This window comes from Artibeus jamaicensis, unplaced genomic scaffold (genome assembly GCF_021234435.1).
Source record: "Artibeus jamaicensis isolate MK-2021 breed Jamaican fruit bat unplaced genomic scaffold, CSHL_Jam_final scaffold_916, whole genome shotgun sequence".
NCBI lineage: Eukaryota > Metazoa > Chordata > Mammalia > Chiroptera > Phyllostomidae > Artibeus > Artibeus jamaicensis.
This window is the reverse complement of record NW_026522059.1, coordinates 4,164,450-4,183,714: the sequence shown is the minus strand read 5'-3', so window position 1 is coordinate 4,183,714 and position 19,265 is coordinate 4,164,450.

The following is a 19,265-nucleotide window of genomic DNA, read 5'->3' as shown; positions in this document are numbered from 1 at the left end:
GGTGGGTATGGAAGGTGGAGGAAAATGACAAATCGAGGGGCACCCCGAGAATTCGGACTGAGCCGCAGTGGCTCAGGCTAAGCTGGGGAGGTGGGGGAGGAGCAGCTCTGGGAACTGGCGAGCGGGATGCTCTGTGGTTCAGGGTGGAGTGAGATCTCTGTTCGGCATCTGTGTCGAGAAGTGAAGCAGGTACTGGCTGTGAGTCTAGAGTCCCATGAAGAGATTCTTTCTGGAGATGGAAGTTTGAAAAGCCATCTAGATACTGTTTGACGTCATGGGGGTTGTTGAGGTTACCAAGGAAGAGGGTGTTGGTGAGGCAGGGAAGTTGACTGAGGACGAGCCCTGGGATACGTTCTGGGGTTGGGAAGAGACGGACGCAAGAAAGAAGAGTGCGGGTTGCCCGGTGGTGTGGGCAGGGGAACCAGGAGAACAAGACGCCACAGAGCTAAAGGGGAGGGGCACCCATCTGATCCCTGTTGCTGAGAAGCCCAAACGCTGTGCCAGAGAAGTTCTTTCAGCCTCTAGTCTCTCCAGTGGGTGGTGGAAAATCATTAGTATTTAAAGCATCTCACATGTGATAAAAGCAGAATCAAACTTGTGTTCAAAGGATGAATTATTTAATGTAAGACGTTGGGAGAATTGGCTCATTATGTATTATAAAATGAAATTAGATCCCTCTCTCATACCACACAGAAAACTTTAGCTCTCATAAGACCTAAATATGACAGGCAGAACTATAAATGTATTAGAAAAATGTGAGATGTTAACTTCGAGATTTTGAGGTGGAGAATGATTTCTTAAGAAACTACCTGAAAGGGACTATAAAAGGAAAAATAAATGCATTTGACTACATCATGTGAAATATTGCTGTTCAATGAGTGAAAACACAGCCACAGTTTAAAAAAAAACTCGTAAAAGACTGAGTCAGTTATGTTCAAAGTACATAACTGACCAATAATTTCACCTTTAGTATCTAAATTTTGAAAATCAGCAGAAAATGCCAGGCACCCCAGACTTTCCTCCCAAATATTGAGAAAAGACTATAAATAAGTCATTAAAAATATAGCAACCTGAAAGGCCAGTGAGTATAAGATGGGTTGATTGAGTTAATCAGGTAAATGCAAATTAACATAGTAATGAGCTGCCCTTCTCTGTGTCAACTCAGCGTAAAAGCACCACAGTAGACACCTGCCGTGTTCGGAGCCAGGCCTGAGGAGACAGTGATTGGCTGCCTGTGATGAAGCAGGAAGAGCCCACCTGGAGGTGATGTTCGAGCTTGGCTTTGCGGGAGGTGCAGAAATCCAGAGGCAGAGAGGGGTGAGCAGAATGTGGAAATGGATCAGAGAAGCAGATTATTAATGAAGCCTTTGACAATGACATGCCAGTCACAAGCGACCAACCCAATGCCCTGAGGCCTGGTTGGAAGGTGACGTGTCCTGACCTTCCAGCTGTAGTTATCCCCTATCTGAAATAATTTCAGTTAATGGTTTACTTACTTGTTAGTTGCCTACCGGCTCGCACCGGGATGGACGCCCCGTGGAAGTGCGCTCTCTGCCCTTCTGTTCCATGCTGGAGCCTGGTGTCTGGGAGGGTGTCCAGGGTGTCCCAGCTGCTCAGTGGATGTGCACTCACCTCAAGGGCTGGAATGCAGAGGGACAGCAACCAGGAAACGAAAAGGCACAGAAGGCCAGTTGAGGGGGCTTTCCTTCCGCTGCCTGTCTCCAGGATGCCCCATCTGTCCACCTGTCACACGGTGACGGCCACGCCCACATTCCAGCTCCAGCCACAGTGAGGAAAACCCTCCAATCTTCCTTGGGCCACATCTCGAATTTCAATGTGGAGATGTGATTATTTTCATTTGAGCCAAGTGCCCAGCACCAGTTCAGGCAGCCTTGGTCAGGAGAACGAGACCATGTGATAAGACATGGCTGCCAGCGAGAGAGCCTTGGGTTTCTAGAGAAGAGGAATCTTCATTCTGTGGGCAGAGTCCAGTGATTTCTGATTCTAGGAGGCAGCTGATAGGCCCAGATGTTCATGGGAAGAAGTCATGGAATTAGGGTCCAGATTCAGGTAGCTTTGGCTAATTAGAAATGTGATATTGGACAAGCATTTAACTTTATTTTCCTGATCTGAGAAACAAAAGCCCTGCTTTCTGTTATTTCTACATTTTCCGACTCTGTCATTTTGTGTCTTGTAACCCACTAACCACCTGAGTTACCTTGCGGGCCCCCCTGGGTTAACGTACCTTCAACTCCATTCTCCAGTTCCTGCCCCGCTGGTCCCGCCGGCACTGGGAGTGTGTCGGGGGAAACCCCAGCTTCCACCCCACCCACCCGAGGCCAGAAAACGCTGAGAAATATCCACACTAGGGACGAAACATCACGTTAATGTCCACAGAAAGCGTTTGCTGCATCCTGGGTCATATTACAGACCACAAAGGAAAGCCAGTAAAAGGTGCTCAGACCTCTAGACCCAAATAAAGTGAACTTGCTTGGGGGAGAAGAGAGAAAAGGGTAAGAAAAGGCGAACTCAGCTGAGAAAGTGATCAAGATGCTCAAGAGGAGATTACAGAGTTCCCAGACCAGACACCAGCCAGTGCACTGCTCTAATCCATTTCCCCCAGTTAGGAAGCTCCGAGCCTTCGGAGGGTAGGTTCTAAATCCTCCGAACATCCCCAACCATTACCCCATTAGTACCTTCGTGCGTGTGAGTGTGCTTTGAGACATCTTTTTAGCTGCAAGACCATCACAAACGGAGAGCTCCGTGCAGCCTGAGGATCTGAGGGGGCTCAAGTGATTAAGTGGGTCTGGCTGTGATCAGCCACTGCAGAGATGCCTGGAATCAGATGCAAAATTAATTGAATGGTGGAGAGCTGGCAGAGAGCAGGGGGTGGGGGGGAGGCACTGAACAGGTGACCCAGAGAAATGCCGCTGCTTTGATGCCACGTCCCGTGCGTTTGCTCCCTAAGGCCAGACACTAGATTGTATATGCTCCCTTTTTAGTCCTTGACCATGGCTGGCATGATGCCAGGCACAAAAGAAGCATGTCTGTCTGTGGACGGACGGTCCATGTTGGAATAGAGATGCTTAACAGGCCTACAGAAGGCTCTCAGCTTTCTAGAGACTTCTTTTGTAACTTTTTTGGTCTGAGGTCCCCTTGGCCAACCTGGGATTCTCAAGGGTTCTCTCACATTGAGGAAAACTCACATGTGCTCTCAAGTCTCAATATCTGGGACAGCAAATCACCAGTGAAGCTTCTTGTAACCACATTGACCTTAGAAGTATCTTTAATTTTCCTTGAAAGTGCGTTAGTGGATCTTGATTATCTTCAGGATAAAGTCCAAATACCTGAGCATGGCAACCGATGCTCACCACACTCTGGCCTCTGGCAAACTCCTCTAGCTCAACTCATGACACTTTTTCATTTCACACTGTGAAGTTCCCTGGTCCTGCCGGATGTTTCCTCCTCTCTGTCTGGCTGGCTCATCCTCTCCAGGAGGGACTCCTGTCCTCCTTCGCCTGCCCCAGGCCTTGCTGACTCCTGTAGGGAATCAGCTCTGTGTGCTACCTCCTCCTGTCATTTCACAAACTCCTCATTCACACCTCATCACAGCAGGTACCACTCTGTGCTGTGATTCGTCCATTCCTTCTTTCCTATTCGATGTCAGACGCTACTGGAAGATCGGCCTGTTATTTTATTCATCACTAACCCCTCAGTTCTCATAGCCTTGTATATTCTAGGTATTAAAGAAGTTGTTTGTTGAATGAGTGAGTGAAGAATGAATGAATGAATGAATGAATGAACCTCCCTGTGTTAAGGACCCATTCCCTTCACTTCCTCATCGATGACTCCACTCAGTGAGTCACTGTGACAGAGGCCACACTCTAGATCTCTGAAATTCACAGCCACTCTCAGAGCTTATCTGGGGAAAGAATAGAATCAACTTAGAAGACTCAGAATCAGCTTGAAAGTATAGCTTGAAGCAACCCAGAGAGGCTGCAGGGAAGCCTTGTGTGCAAATGGAGGTGATTCTGCCGGATGGTTTTCTTCTTGGCCCTGGACTCAGGCTGTAACAGTGAGAGTGAGAACGAATTCTAACTAAGCAAAACAAGTAGCTGATCTTGTAGTTCCTGTCCCTGATTGCCGTTAATAACACATAAGACAAAAACTTCACACACTGCAGCTCTTCTCCTTTGGGAGGGTCCTGTCCCAACCCCCATGAAAGTTATTCCCCCAGTAGTTTGAAGTCCCAGCCACACACTGGATATCCAGGGTCTCATGGCTAGTTTTGGACGAGGTGGGAAATGGTGGGTGTGCAGATTAATAGATGGATGGACAGAAGGATGGATGGATGCGTGCATGTGTGTATCCCAGTAGACTAGGAGAATGGTGGTAAAAACTAGGGGAAATCGAACTTGTATGCTTAGGAACAGAAGAGGTGATTTTCTCTTCCCCAAACTGAGGGGTTTATTCTGACTGTACAGGTAAGAGAAGGGTTTGTCGGAGAAGGTTGCCATGGCCGTCTTTGCTCCAATAGGACCTTCACATTTGTTTCCCACAACATTTTACTCCCCTGAGTTAGTAGGATGTGGGCACGCAGGTGTATGGGTTTACAACCTGGAAAATGTTTCAGGGATTCAGTAAAGCCAGAGGTTCTAGTACTTCACTTATTTAGTCTTTCTGGTTACTAGTCCATGGCCATATAGGATTGCAGGTGGAACAGTGAAAGGTAGGTTAAATCAACAAGGAAAACACCTTTACATTCAACAGTTAACAGCTGTCGTCACAGATAGAAACGGCCCATCAATGAAACACTTCAGGGGAGCAGCAGAGGGAGGTGCTAATTTTGACCTTGGAGATGAGATAAGCTAGAGGATGCTGAGGGGCAAGGCTCCCTCCTCCTCTTCTCCTCCCCTGGACCACCCATGCCATGGATTCCACCTCTGACTACAGAGTGGGGTGGTGGCCTAGGGCTGTGAGTGTGAAAATCATGAAGTCACATCGCATTCGTATTCATTGGCATTCACACTCATACCCCTGGGGGATAGATCCATCCCTGCTCACCTCCAAAGAGAGTAGTTTAAGGGCATGTTGATACTAAGCACAAGCGGGGGCTGAAATAGTGCCAAGAGGGAGATTAACTGTAGTAAGAGCCATTAGTCAGCAAGGTTGCCCAGAGTTCAGAGAAGCAGGCGAACCTTGTGGCCAGGGGTTGGGAAGGCCGGCAGGTGGTCTCTTTAGGCTGCTGGCTGTCACATCCTGAGTCATCAGGGCTTGTAAGAAGGGGACATTTTGCAGGTCACTGAAGAGCACTCTTGTCATCGGCTCACCTGCCTATGAACTCCCATGAGGAGCTAATTGTATCTATCGAGGCTGAGGGATGACATCATCGCCCTTCTGCTTGTTGTGTTCTGGGAAATGGAGGGGAAAAGGGGCCACCGCAGCCCTGTTAGAGAACCTGGGAGCGCTGCGCTGGCTTTTGTCCCTGGACTGACATCTATGGTTCTGGGACAAAATCATCTGCAACTCAGAAAAATGATGGAACCTTAATTAGTGCTTTGAAATTAAAACTGAGGACACAGAGGGAGCTCTGGAGTCAGGAGCGAGGTTTCCAAAGACAGAGAAAGGAGGTTGGAGGAACGTGTCTGGGGAAGAAAACGGAGGAGAGGGCCCAGGGGTACCAGAGTGCTCTTCCGCGTGCTCGGGGAAGGGTAAGGAATTCCAAGGCCCTTCATGCGGACGAGGCGACTCACCTGCAGTGAGTCAGATCCCAGCCTCAGATCTGCCTCAGATTTGGAGGCAGAGCAGCAGTGGGTCCAGATCCCATCTGGGTCCCTTGCGGACAGGACAGTGAGAGTGCATAACTAATCGGCCTCTGAGCCTCTGTGTCCTCATCGTAATATACAGGCAGAGTTGAGTGTGAGGGACGTGGCCATTGGCAGTCGTCTGCCTTTATCCTGCATCCTGTTCACCCGGCCTGTCTGGCGCTTCTGTGCACTGACTCACCCTACACCTCTCTGGAGCCTGGGAACCGAGTTACCAAGGGTAAAGGGCAGCCCTTCTATTTCCAGGGTGTTTTTTTGTCTTCCAATAGGTCAGGCAAGCTCCCTGCCTGGGGTCCCGCCAGGTGGCAGGCGTTTTCCACAGTGACTCTTCCCCTCCCTCCCTGCTGGGTAACCTTGCGCCTTCCAAGAGTAGGCTCAGGAACTTCACTGTGACAAGTGACCTGTCTGGACACAACCAAGGAAGAGTCAGGGCCTTGAACTGAGAGGTTCTGCAACTGAGATGAACTCAGTAGAGATCAAGAGTCCCCCCCGGGTCTTACATCCCTGGGGCCCCTCACCAGGGAAAACCTTGCAGAGGAAGAGAAACGTCCAGCAGCTTTGAGATTCGAGCTCTCTGCACCCGCACTTGGCACGCGGACCTCTCGTTTCATTGGCATCTTGCTTGAACACCTGCTGTGTGCTGGCCACCGGGCTGGGCTCTGGAGCCGCAGAGGTGAAGGCGGCGCTGTTCCCCCATCTCCGGGGCTTGGACTGTGACCGCAGAAGTGGTCACACAGACGTGTGAGCACAACATGGCAGTTTTAGGGAGTGGCAGGACCACCCAGATGCTCTAACCCGAAATCTTGCTGTCTCTGATGTCTCCCCCGCGGGAAGGGGCGGTTCCTGGGAAGACACGGGGCTCTCTGTCTTTGCCAATGAGACTGTAAGATGGGTGTTTTCTTAAGACCTTTCTTAAGGTCTTCATGTGACGTGTATGTGCATGTGGAAGATCACTCACGGTTACTTTGGTTTTAAAATTTAACATTGAGTTTATTACATTTATAAAGTAGTGTTCTTTCTCAAGCTTTCAAAGTTCGGGTTCTAAATCTTATTCTGTCTGTAAAAATCAGGCCAACATTAATATTTTCTTATAAGAAAAACTTTAGTAATGCCTCATCTCATGTGTAATTAAGGATTTTTCAACCATCTTTGTAACTTGGATACTTATTTTTAGTATTTACTGTCTGATTAGCCCTGGCTGGTGTGGCTCAGTGGATTGGGTGCTGGCCTGCAAACCAAAAGGTCACCAGTTCGATTCCCCGTCAGGGCACATGCCTGGGTTGTGAGCCAGGTCCCCAGCAGGGGCCACACCAGAGGCAACCACACATTGATGTTTCTCTCCCTCTCTTTCTCCTTCCCTTTCCCTCTCTAAAAAATAAAATAAGTAAAAATGTTTAAAAAATTTGTCTGATTAACAAAGTTTTCCAAGCACTCATTAACTCATAAACTTGATGATTCTTATGATATCATAAATGTTCAATTACTGTATATCAATTTAGTAGAAAGTCAACTTAAAACAGCAAGTCTAAATGTTACTAAATTATTCATTTTGTGATCACAATGTCTAACTGCTACCCCAGTGGACCACACTCTCCCCAGTGCTTCCTTAGGTGCTTCATATACTAATTATATGTTGCTCTTATAATGACCAGTGTTTAAAGCCTGTGCTTAATCATTTCACTTTTTGGTAGAGGTATACCCAAGGTATACCTTTAGTATGGGTAAGAAGGTATACCCATATATACCAAAATGTTAATAACTGTTAACTCTGGGTGGTAGAATTTTGGTGGCTGACTTTTATTTTCTTGTTTAAAATTTTTCCTTATTTTCTAATAACTATGTATCACTTTTTAATCCAAGGAAAGACATAATGGAAAAAAAAAAACGTTTTGTAAGTGCTTGTTCTGGGATGGATTCCATGCTGGGTTTCATGGGGCGGCCCCTGGATTCCTACTCCCCCCATGTCACCTCCCTGTGGGCCGTCTGGAGCCTGGGCCCCTCAATCTGTGCAGCAGGCTCTCCGGACACCTGTGTTAGCAATCTGTGCAAAGATACTGCTTATATCCAGCTCTGAGATGTATTCTTTCAGAGAGGAAATTTATACCTAAAGCTACACCCTGCGGTCAGAGCCTTTGGGACCATCATGCTAACTTGTGTTTAACTGAAGAAAAGCATAGATTAGAGACGTCATCTCAGACTTGGTGGACAAATTCACTATGACAAAGTAACGGGCTGCCTGCCTCACTGAAGGACTGATGAATCAGTGAATAAATACATGAATGCTAGTGAATTATGGACTAGCTTTGGAAGTCTGAGTAAATGAGTGCATAGATTAGTAAAATGACTGGTTGCTTAATGAGTAACTGATGGACAGAAGCAAGAACTAAACAGGGTGAATGAATTGAATGAGTGGAAGAGTGCCCAGGACTCAACGTGTTGAATGAATGAATGAATGAATGAATGAATGAATGAAAAGTGTGACTAAATGGGTGAAAGGCCAAGGTATCTGGCTGACTGAACTATTGACTGGCAGGTGGAGCAAATTAGGGAGTGAAGGAGAGAACCAATGACTAAGGCTGAGTTCTGATCAGCTGACTTGCTGTGTGTGGATCAGCTGACAGAACGACCGTAATCTGAAAAAGCAAGATGGCTGATTGCAGTAGGTGAGGGAGGGAGTGACAATGAATGAATGAGTCTGAGGGAAAGAGGCCTCGCTGGAACTCTTTTTCCCCTGGAGTTGCCATGTCTCCATCCCGGCGCTACAACCTCCACCGGCCTTGTGTGGCCCCATCTCTGCACATCCCCAAATACCTGAGACCCCTGGGGGTGGTTACCCGGGACCCTTCCTGTTGCCTTCTCAGGCTGCTATCTTTTGATTTCATTTTGTGGGGGAAACCTGGCACTTGGCTTGTAGCCCATTCTTGTTCTTTGGATTTGTGTCTTGACCTTTTGGCTTGCTCTCTCTCTGTAGGACCTAAGAACCTGAGGCAGACTTGAGTCTCGGGGCTTCGCCCCTGGGCTCCTTAGGAAGGAACCAGACCCTGGAGAAAGCCTTAAGGTCCCTATCTATTGGGTGGGTGGTTCCGCCACACCAGGAGGTCAGCTGGGAGGCCCAGAGCTGGTCCACCTCTGCACTGGGCCTGTTGACCTGACCTACGTCTGTTCTCGGGCACCCTGGTGGGGTGTTGGGGAGTGGTGCGCACCTTCACAGCTCCTCGGCGTGCGCTCCACTGAGAGATTGCAGTGTTTGCCTGCTCGTCCTTCTATTGGCCACCCACCTGGTCTTGCCCTTATTTCTCTGAGTTGCCTAAAACAGACAGATCCTTGAAAGAGGTTTTGCTGAAACAAGCTCCTTTCCAGTGACCTACTCACACTCAGGCTCTGGGAAGGCAGGCGCCCCCCTTCCTCTCCTGCCGGCTCTGAGCTATCTCCATGGATGGGAGTTGGTGCTAAAGGAGGCTCTGTGTGTTATCCGAGGACTTGTTAATTAGGAGCTCTCCTCCCACCGCCGTGCACTGGTTTCAGATCGCACAGTGGATCTGCTGTCTGTTTATGTTTATTGAAGGAGCATTTCAGAGTGAAGCTCTGCCAAAAACCGTGGCAAAGGGGCTGAAAATAGAGCCTGTTTACTTGTCGTCAGCCTCTCCGGGTATGTTATTGGCTGTTGGCATGGGAGCGGAGCACCACCCGGGAGAGCCAGGCTGTAAGAGAAGGTGGGGCTGACACGGCCCGGAGACAGGGCCTGATGACGGGGTGAGAAATCAGCCTGCTCCGGTCAGAGCTCATAAATGGGAGGCGTCCTAATGAGATGTCAGCTGTCCCCTTGGGATTCGCGGAGTGGCTTTACCTTCTCAAGGGTCTTCCCATGTGTGAATATTCACTTTGATCTGGGAGTAGGGTGGGCAGAATGACACCCAGTTCATATCTCTCTCTGTCTAGGGTGCCTGCCTGCTTCCCGCCCTTCCCAGGTCCCTAGTCTGGGGACTGTAATTACACATCGGTTTTGTTCTCTAGACTGCCTGGCATGTGATGGAGTCTGATCAATACTTGTTGATGAATCCATAGATGGCCAGATGTCCAACCTGATTCATTCTTTAAGGCTTGGTTCAAGTTCTATATCATTATTTAATCATTTGCTTACAACATGGCACAAAAGAAAAAGTCAAGAGCCTTGGAGACAGGCCAGCTCGGTTTCACACCCCAGTTCTCTTACTAATTAGTTGTGTGTTTAACTTCTCTCAGCCTATTTCTTCTTCATCATTATCACTGTGACGTGACCACCATCATCACACTGACGAATGCTCCTGGGAGTGCACCACGTGCCGGCTAAGCACGTGCTGTATGTACATCGTCTCTTTAATCTTGACTAAGCTCCATTGGGTAAATTCTGGTGTCTTCAATGTACAGGCGAAGAAATTGAGGCACAGGCAAGATTGATAGTCGTTGTAGCTGCTGCTTCTTTGTAAAACTTACCATTTGCCAGGCCTGGTGATGAGCATTCTTAAAGCCACATAGGCTGATCAGTGTGTCCCAGTTTGCCTATAATTGCTCCGGTTTTAGCAATGAAAGGCCTGTGATCTGGAAAAACTCTCATTCCTGGGAAAAGCAACTGTGTGTCAACTGAACCCCTTCATAATATACAGCGTCCGGCAGAAGTAACGCCTGCTTGAGTGTGGTAGGTGGGATAATGACATGGGTGTAATAATTCCTAGTTTTAATTTTGACATTTCACCTAAAATGCCAAATGGTGTGCTTGAGTGTGATATTGTTATGTTACAGAATTACATGCTTATGACTTTATAATACAAGATTTAGTAATAAAAACGGGGGTTATTTGTGTGTGGTTTTGCTGTTTATCTGTTTCTGTATCTTGCTAAAGAAATCCCTCATGAAGAGAAGAAGGCCGATCCAAGGATGTCCATGCCCTGGAGCCAGGAGCCTGGGTCAAATCCCAGCTCTGATGCTTGTTAGCCCCATGCCCCAGTCGCTTGTCCTGGGGTCCGTTAGCTTCTCCGTGCTGACCTCTGCATCTGTGAAACGGGGACCACGTAACCTGCCTCGCATGGGCTGTGAGGACTCAGTCAAGATGTGCAGACCCCTGCCCAGGTGTGGAGTGCCGCCCTTCTCGGGGGCACAGGGGTGCACGCTCACAGACACCGTGTGTCTGGCAATGTCACTGAAGACCTGCGGAGCTGGGGTTCGGCACCGAGGGGACAGCAGAAGCAAAGAGCCCAGCAGTCCTGGGGGCTGCTTGGCCTGTCCGCTGGCTCCACGCTGCCCCAGCTCTGTGTCGCTCATAGCCTATCCCTCTGTTCCACTGATAGGACCTGGGCTTGGCCAGGGAACAGTTTTCTGCTTTCAAGGGGCGGCCCCGGACATTCCTGTGGTCCTGGGGGAGAAACAGGAGGGACTGTCCTGTGTGCTGACTTCCTCGGGAAGGTTGCCGGAAAAAAGACAGGGTGCCCAACTGAGCCAAATTTCAGATGAACAGTAAATTACATCTTTTGGTGCAAGTATACCCCAAAGATTGCATGGAGATCCTTACACTAAGAATATATTTGTTGTTTCTCAGAGATTAAAATTTAACTGAGCATTCTATATTTTTATTCACTATATCTGGCAGCGCTTCTATATTTAAGCCCTTCTTGTTTGCTCTTAACACGTCGTTTGTTTATTGCCTTCTCTGTTCTAACTCCCCAACCCCACGGGGGCAGTGAGTGTGCGCTGTTCGTCTGTGCGTCCCCGGCACTGGACAGTCCCCAGCACCGAGTTGGCGCTTAGTAATGTGTTTGCTGGACAAGCGACATGAACAGCATGTTGCTCCCACTCCGCCTCAGGTGCTCACACTCACACACACACCGACAGCATCGCACGCACAAGGGTTTTATTGCATGCGACCATGTGGCGTTTCTGTACCGAGTCTTCCCTGCCCCTTCCCTCCACTGCCGCCCGTCGTCCCAGCATCTCAGCAAGGGCTCGCGCTCGTGAAAGGTCAGAGCCCTCCAATCTGTGCTGATTTGGGTCATCATTTCCTTGACACTTCCTTCGCCTCTTCTCTGATTAAAGCTGGGTTTGCCTCACCTCCCGCTTTTTTTTCTTTTTGGCAATTACGTTAATTAAGCTAATTTTTCTTTGTTCCCTCTTTGCAATTTGCATAAATGGCAAATTTATATATAGTGTTCCTAATTCTCCTGTAACTGCTCTGTAATTAACAGGATGCTCAGGCTAAATATAAATAAGTGCAGAAGGAAAAACAGCCTTCTGCTAAAATGCCAATAAAGGCTTGGAGAAAAGAGAGGCCAGGAGAGGAAAACAATTCTAAGCCTGATCTAAGCTCATTATGCCTGATTGGGTCTCATTTGGAGGAGAACAGATAAAGGTCACTGTTGCAAGAGTGTTTCTTGGACCTAGACCCTGGCTCTTGGAGCCCTTTCAGGACAAAATTTGGGCTATTTGCTTGCAATAATAATACCGTTTTTCAAGGGGGTGGAGCAGCGTGGGGGGAGAGAGCCAGCAGTGCGGTGGGCAGTGTGCCTGGGTCCAAGGTTCTGCTTTGATTCTGCCAGCTGGCTCACCTTGAGCTGAGGAACAACAACATCAAATACCTGGGCTCCAGGTGCTCTGTCATGTACAGGAATGCTCAGGAAGCCCGTTGTCCCATCATTTCTCAGACGTGACCATATTCCAGTGATGGTGGTGTGTAAAGTGACTAAATCAAGGCTAAGATTTCCTTCTGCAAATGCAGATTGACATGTGGATACATGGTTTATATACTAGTCCTTCGTGAATTGGTTTGGTGTTGTGATTAAAAGGTGGTCTTACTGCTCCTGCCAGCTCTGTGGCCTTGGGGACATCGCAGTGCATGTCAGCCCACGTTTCCATTTCTGTAGGGTGGGGTGCAACAGACCGATGCCCCCCTGCAGGAACTCACTCCAGGACTCAGCACAGAGCCACACTCAAAATCATGATGTATTTCAGGCAAGGATACAAAACCGACTCAGCACAGGGAAGAGGGCCACGGAGGAGACCAGGCATAAGCTTCCAAGAGTCCTATCCCGGTGGCATCACACAGAATGTGCATAATTCCTCCAGTAACGCGGGCAAGCTCATTGGGAACTCAGTGCCCAAGGTTTTTATCGGGGGGCTAGTCACACAGGCCCTCTGCCAACTACCAGATTTCCAGACTCCCTGAAGGAAAGCAGATGTTTAGCATAAAACATACTCTTTGCACCAATGGTTCGGGCACTTCTGTGTCAGTGTTATCGGTCAGGGGATGTTGGGCATCCTCTGGAAATCCGAGTTCCCAGACGCCAGCCGAGGGACGACGTCGCCAGCAGGCCCAGGGACAGCACAGACTGCAGGGACGGACACGCTGTGCAGATGAACTCTCCTATGCAGAGTGGCCTGTGACGCTATGGCAGGGGTGCCCAGCATAAGAAGATACAAAATAGGACATACAAGCGGGGTGACGAGAGCCACTCTGACTTGGGTGAGAATCCGAACCTGACTTTGAGGAAGCGTCTGGGGCTCTCTAAACAGTGTGATAGCACCCGATTCCTCAGTGAGACTGGAGGTGGTTCTCACTGCATGTGTGAACTTCAACCAGGATAATGTAGGCGAGGCGTTGGCTGGTTCTGGCCTCCGTGCCCTGCATGGCGTGTGGCGCAGGAAGGGCTTCCAGTAAACATTCACTGATGGGCTGAGAACCTTCCAGCAGGACAGCCTTGGAAGACTAGACTCGAGGCTTCATCGGTCGGCAGAAGCTGTGCTTGCTGAGTCTCAGAGACACCGCTTTTCCCGTCCACTGGAATTCAAAGCTCTCTTGTTTCAATACCACACCACTGGGAAAGCACTCGATCATATGACCAAAGTTCAAAAAGACACTTTTCATTTTGGTTGGGAGAAATATTTTCAATAACTTTGGGGGATAAGGGAAATCTTTTTTACTGTGTTGTTTTGTGAGAAGCATTTCGACGGGGTCGAGAGGAAAATGCCTTCTGTACTGAATGCAGCCTGTGGCAGGGCCCTTGGAGGGCGTCTTGGCTGGGTGACGTCCCCAGCAGCTGCCGAGTGCTACTGCAGCAGGAAGTGACGGGAAGACTGCAGATTTCATCTGAACTCCAGAGCTCCTTCGAATCCTGCTCACCCTGTGTGTGACTTTGGACAAGCCAGTTAAACTCTCTCTGAACCTCAGTCTCTTCTTCTATAAATGGGCACAGAAATACTTCCCACACAGTTTTGTTAAGAAGGTAAGCTGAGAAAACACATGCAAATCTTCGGTGGAGTAAGGGGCACTTAATGTTATTTTTCTCTGGAGGAAAAATCTGATTATTTAGGGTCCCAACCGAAGCAGTGGTTTTCCCGAAAGACCAGTTAATTTCAAGAGGCCCTCAGGAAGTCTCCTTTGATGTTTGGTTTAAGATCATAATCATTGCTTTGCCTGTGTTAGAAGATGAGGTGCTTACACTGCATTACACAGCTGTGCCAAGTGGCAAATGGCCCCAAGTCTTAGCTGCTTCTGACAGCAGACATGTATTTCTGGGTCCTGTCACACGTCGGAAGCTGTGGTTTGGCCGTGACTGCTTGGCTGTGCCCCGTGTGTCTTCCCCTTCGGGGATCCCGGCTTCAGGAGCAGCCCCACATGGCTGTGTCCATCCTTGAGACTGAAAAGAGCAGGAAGGTTGGGTCAGACCAGACTCAGAACGGACGTGGTCACTTCTGCTCACACACCACTGGCCAAAGCCGGAATCAGTGGAGCAGCATGGATTGTCCTCCCACCAAGGCCAGAGTGCATGTCCCTGAGCATCCACGTGACCCGCTGCGCATCTGCTGTGTGCACTCTCTGTACCTGTCCTGTGTCACCTTCTCCTGATGGCTCTAAACCATGTGAGTAAAATTGGACCATTTGGGCCTGAACTCAGAGTAGGCTCTGGGGCCTCCGGGACTGGGCCCTGTCTGGTAGCGTAGTGCTTCCAAAGTGTCCAGTGGGCCGTTACCAGTATTCCCTAAGCTTACTGAGCTGCGAGATTTCTCCCTTTTCATCTGGCCTTTTGATTGTGACTTGAGCATACTCTGGGAAATGGTAATTGACGGCACTTAAGTTTTAAAAGAACCCAAGGTGCAGAAATCCCCCATTAAATAGCCACTTGGCCCCCAGAACCAAGAGGCTGGGGTTGGGCAGATTCGAAGGGCCAGAGGTGAACCTCGGGGATTCCACCTGGGGACAGCTCAGGGTGCTGGGTGTCAGTGACTGCAGGAGAGTCGGTGGGGAAGGACAGCCTGAGCAGAGGGGAGGCCGGACCCCGTAGCAGGGAGCCTGGGAAGGGAATACCCTGACTGCTCTCTCTAGCGTTCCCTGCTGTCCTGTGCATCCCCTACTTCCTGCTGGAGGGCTTCTCTGACCTCCCGTGAGCCCCCAGACTACCTTTAGGCAGGGGAGCCCAACATTCAGGGCATTTAATGCCCCCAAGGGGAACTGCCAACCGATAGGGAGGGGAATCCCCAGATAAATGCATCGGCCTTGTGGTCAGCCCTCGGCGGGTCCGCTCCGAACTTCATTCCACAAGGTTCTTAGAAGGTTCCAGTGGCATAGGGTTCACACCCCCTTCTATTGACCTTTCTCCTCTCCCTTTCTCACTTTTCCCATTCCTTGCATATGCTTCCTGGGATCACCCTCCAAATGAATTACCTTCCTCCTGGACCCTGTCCCGAGATCTCTGAGGAAACCCAACCGAGATGCGTGGCGAGTGTTCTGGAAGAGCAGACAGCGTCTGTAGAGCACAGGCCACAAGGGGAAGACTTTTAACCCAGTGTGTCAAGAGCAGTTTGGAAACCAGGAATTGTGGGGACACAGAGAAGGAGGGGCCCAGCCTTGGGGGTGGGGGTGCCCAGGAAAGGCTTCTTGGAGACATCTGAGCCCAGTCTTCCTTCCTTGAGGAGGAAGGAGGCCATCCTCCTCAAGACTGGAAATGCGGTGGAGCCTGGAGGCGAGAATTCCATCCCCCAAGTCTTCTCTGCAGGAGGGCAGCTGATGGACACCCGTTCCCAGTTCTTCTGTCCTCCTGCTGTCCTGGACAGGTTCTGATCCGAGGGAAAGAACCCTCTCTGGGCAGTCAAACACCTCCTCAGGGAGGCACTAGAAAGTCTGCCGGGACCCTGGGACCGCTGAGATTCAAAGAGAAAGCGGGTGTGCAGGAAGGTCAAGCAAAAAGACTGTGTGTGTCCAGCTCTCCGGCGCCCTTGGCCATCTTCCCCAGAGGAGTTTCACTGCTACCGGCCCGTAGCCTGCGGGCAGAGGGCTGGCTTCTCGCCTGGTCATCTTTTTAATGGGAAGGGCGTTTCACGGTAAGCTGGAAGTCGTCACTGCTCTTCAGGGCAGTTGAACTAAATGGTCCTTTGATGCTTCTCTCTCAAGTCCTCAGCCCTGACTGTGACCGTGTGGTCTGGGTCACTCAGGGGTGTTAGGACTGTGGTCCAAACCCCTCATTTACATGGGTAGCTGTGGCCAGCATGAAGAAATGACTGGGCCGAGGTTCTGTAGAGTACGAGTGAGCAACAGACCAGAGCCCTGGGAGCCGTTTGCACGCCTGTCGGCAGAGAGGCTGGGCAGCTGCTCAGCTTTGCGGCCGTGGCCTGATGTGTTTCCCTACGGAGGCCTTCGTGTATTTTCCTGGATTCTAGTGTCCTCAAGTGCAAAGTTGCCAATCATGCAGGAAAGTGTGACTGTATAGCCCCTAGGTGTCACACACACTGGCTGCAGGACAGTTGCAGCCGGGCCCTGTGCTCCGTGCTGGGTGGTGAAAGGGTGAAAAAATGAGAAGATGGGCTCTTGGCCGGGGGCCTTACGAGAGGGCGGGGGTACAGACTTGTAGATGGTTCACCACCATGTGAGGTGGGAGACGCAGTCGGGAGTGGAACGCAGGGGAAATCACTTGTGTTTTCACGAGCATCATCACTCGCCGGGTTAAATAGTGTCCCACAAGGAGTCATGTCCACCCAGAACCTAAGAAAGTGATCTTACTTGGGAACAAGGTCTTGGTAGATGCACTTAGTTAAGATGCGGTTACACTGGCCCTCAGGCCAGGGAATGGCGTTCTGACGGGCAGGCATGTGCCCATGGGAAGATGGACACGAGGAGAAGCCACACTCAGGCAGAGGCAGAGACCGGTGTGCTGCCTTGACAGACTGAACCGGGGGCCGCCACGCCGGGGGCAGGCCCTCTGCTGGGGACATGATCCTACCAGCCCCTTGAGTTTGGCTGGCTAGCCCTCGAAACATGGAGATACGCAGCTGTTTGGAGTCACCCCTCATGGCCTTTGTTGCAGTGGACCTAGGACACTGGGACAGTCACTTACTGGGGGGACTCAGCTTTACAGTGAAGGTGACCGGACGTTACAGCAGGGACATTTCTGACCTTCCCACGAGGCCACCTCGAATGTCTGCCTATTTCTACCTCCCCTCCACCACCCAGGCTCTGTTGCCTTCTGCAGATGCCACGCCCTGACACGCCTGTCCCACAAACTGCTGCCCAGAGCTGCCACCTGCAGGGAGACAGGCCGCCCCCCCCCCAGGCGGTGTCCTGCCTGCCCTGCCTTTCTAGCCTGCCCGCCAGCCGCATCCCACTCACCGTCCTCTGCAAGGGGACCTACTGCGTCGAGCAGCTGCCTCTCCTGTAGCTCAGCCTATCAACAGCTCCACGAAATAAGGTCACATCCATCACCTCCTTTAAAGGCAAGGGTATGTGAGCATCTGTCCACCCTCCGGCACATCTCAGGAGCCTCCTCTCGACTCCCTTCACTGCTAACTAACTCTCCTATGGTGAGTTCCTTCCACTGGGAGAGGCTGGCTCTGCCTTAGCTTTCACCTGTGCAAGGGGAGACTCCTCTGCCAACAGGGGAGCGTGAAGGGGTGGAGCCTCCCTCCTCTGGTCCTCTGCCCTGGCCATATCCTGCACTGGCCTCTGGTTAGACGAAGAAAGCTGCTCCCCCCTCCTGGACTCTGGTTCGGGCTTCTGGGGAGGGGGCTCGATCCGCGGGGCCTTTAACAAGCTCTGCAGGAACTCTGAGGCACCCTGATGGCGGTGCAGAGCTCCGATCCAAAGAGGCCAAGTACTGGGCAGGCTGCATTTAAGGTCGCCTTGAAGTGGATGGGACCCCAGATGCTCTGGAAATGACTGTGCCTTGTCAGGAGTGGCAATACTCACAAATAGCTACCTAGTATTGAGCTGCCACCGGGGCCAGATGCTGTGCTTGGTTCCCTTAAACGTAGGACTGAGAACCCTCCCAGCAACTACGTGAGGCAATTCATTTCCATTTCATCGAGAAGGAACTGAGGTGCCGAGATGAAGGTCTCCTGCTATGTGCCAAGCCTGCTCTCACTTCGACGCAGCCTCTAACCTCTGAATTACCTCCCGCACTTTTTGCTCTGGCTACAGGGGTGAAGGGGCTGAGGGGGCCCCCCATTCTTTCAGTCTAGCACAGACTTCACAGCTGTTCACTGGCTCCTGCCCCTTCCAAAGGCAAAGGTTCTCACAAACACGCCCGGAACTAGAGGAGAGACTGTGAAGTCCGTGTCAACTCCTTGGCCCCTACCGAGCTGACTCATGTAAATGCCCTTTTCTTAGTCTGGAAATCCATTGGGTTTTTCTCCAATGTGAATGTCTTCCCTTCTGTAAAATTACTCAGAATCCACCTCTTTGGTCGGCTCTCCCACAGTCACTGAATCCTCACCATTAGACCTCACCCCATTTGTCAGCCTGTGTTGAACTTCAGCCAAGCCTGCTTTAATGATTTATAACGTACATATCACATGCAATAGGCTTGCACACGTTTTAGCTCCTGGAACCCCTACCATAACTCCCAGGACAGTATTACTGTCCCCATTTTTCTGGGCTTCAAGAAGCTGCATTGTGAGTTGGCTGAGTCCCCACAGTCAGTGACGAGAAGCAGGCGGGCTGGGACACGGTGTGGCCTCTCCCCAGACCCAGTACACCGTCCCAGGCCCACACTGAAGAGCTGCCCAAGTGCAGGTGTGAAAGTGAGACCTCCGCTATGCACTTGCGGGAGAAAGAGCGTCTGGAGGCACTTACCTACTTAGTCACCCGTTCCTGGCTCTCCACGTGCGGGACGCCCGCTGGGTGCCCAGCCCTGTTAGGTACTGGAGATATTCCGGGCAGGTGAAACCCATTCGCTGACTCAAGGGGCTGGTGGTCTCGTGGGTGACAGACACAGGCCAGGTCAGGAGAGCACAGCAGCGTGGGTGCAGCAAGCAAGACGGGCACACATCATTACGGGAGCACTGCTTCCGGGGCCGGGCCGGCGCTGAGCCCGCACCTTCCCAGGTGTCCGGTGTTCGCAGTCGAGTTTGCCCATCAGAAGAGAAGGGCTTTTTTTAAAACCCTTTACTGCCAGTGAGCTTCCCTCTTTCTGGTCTCCAGGAAAG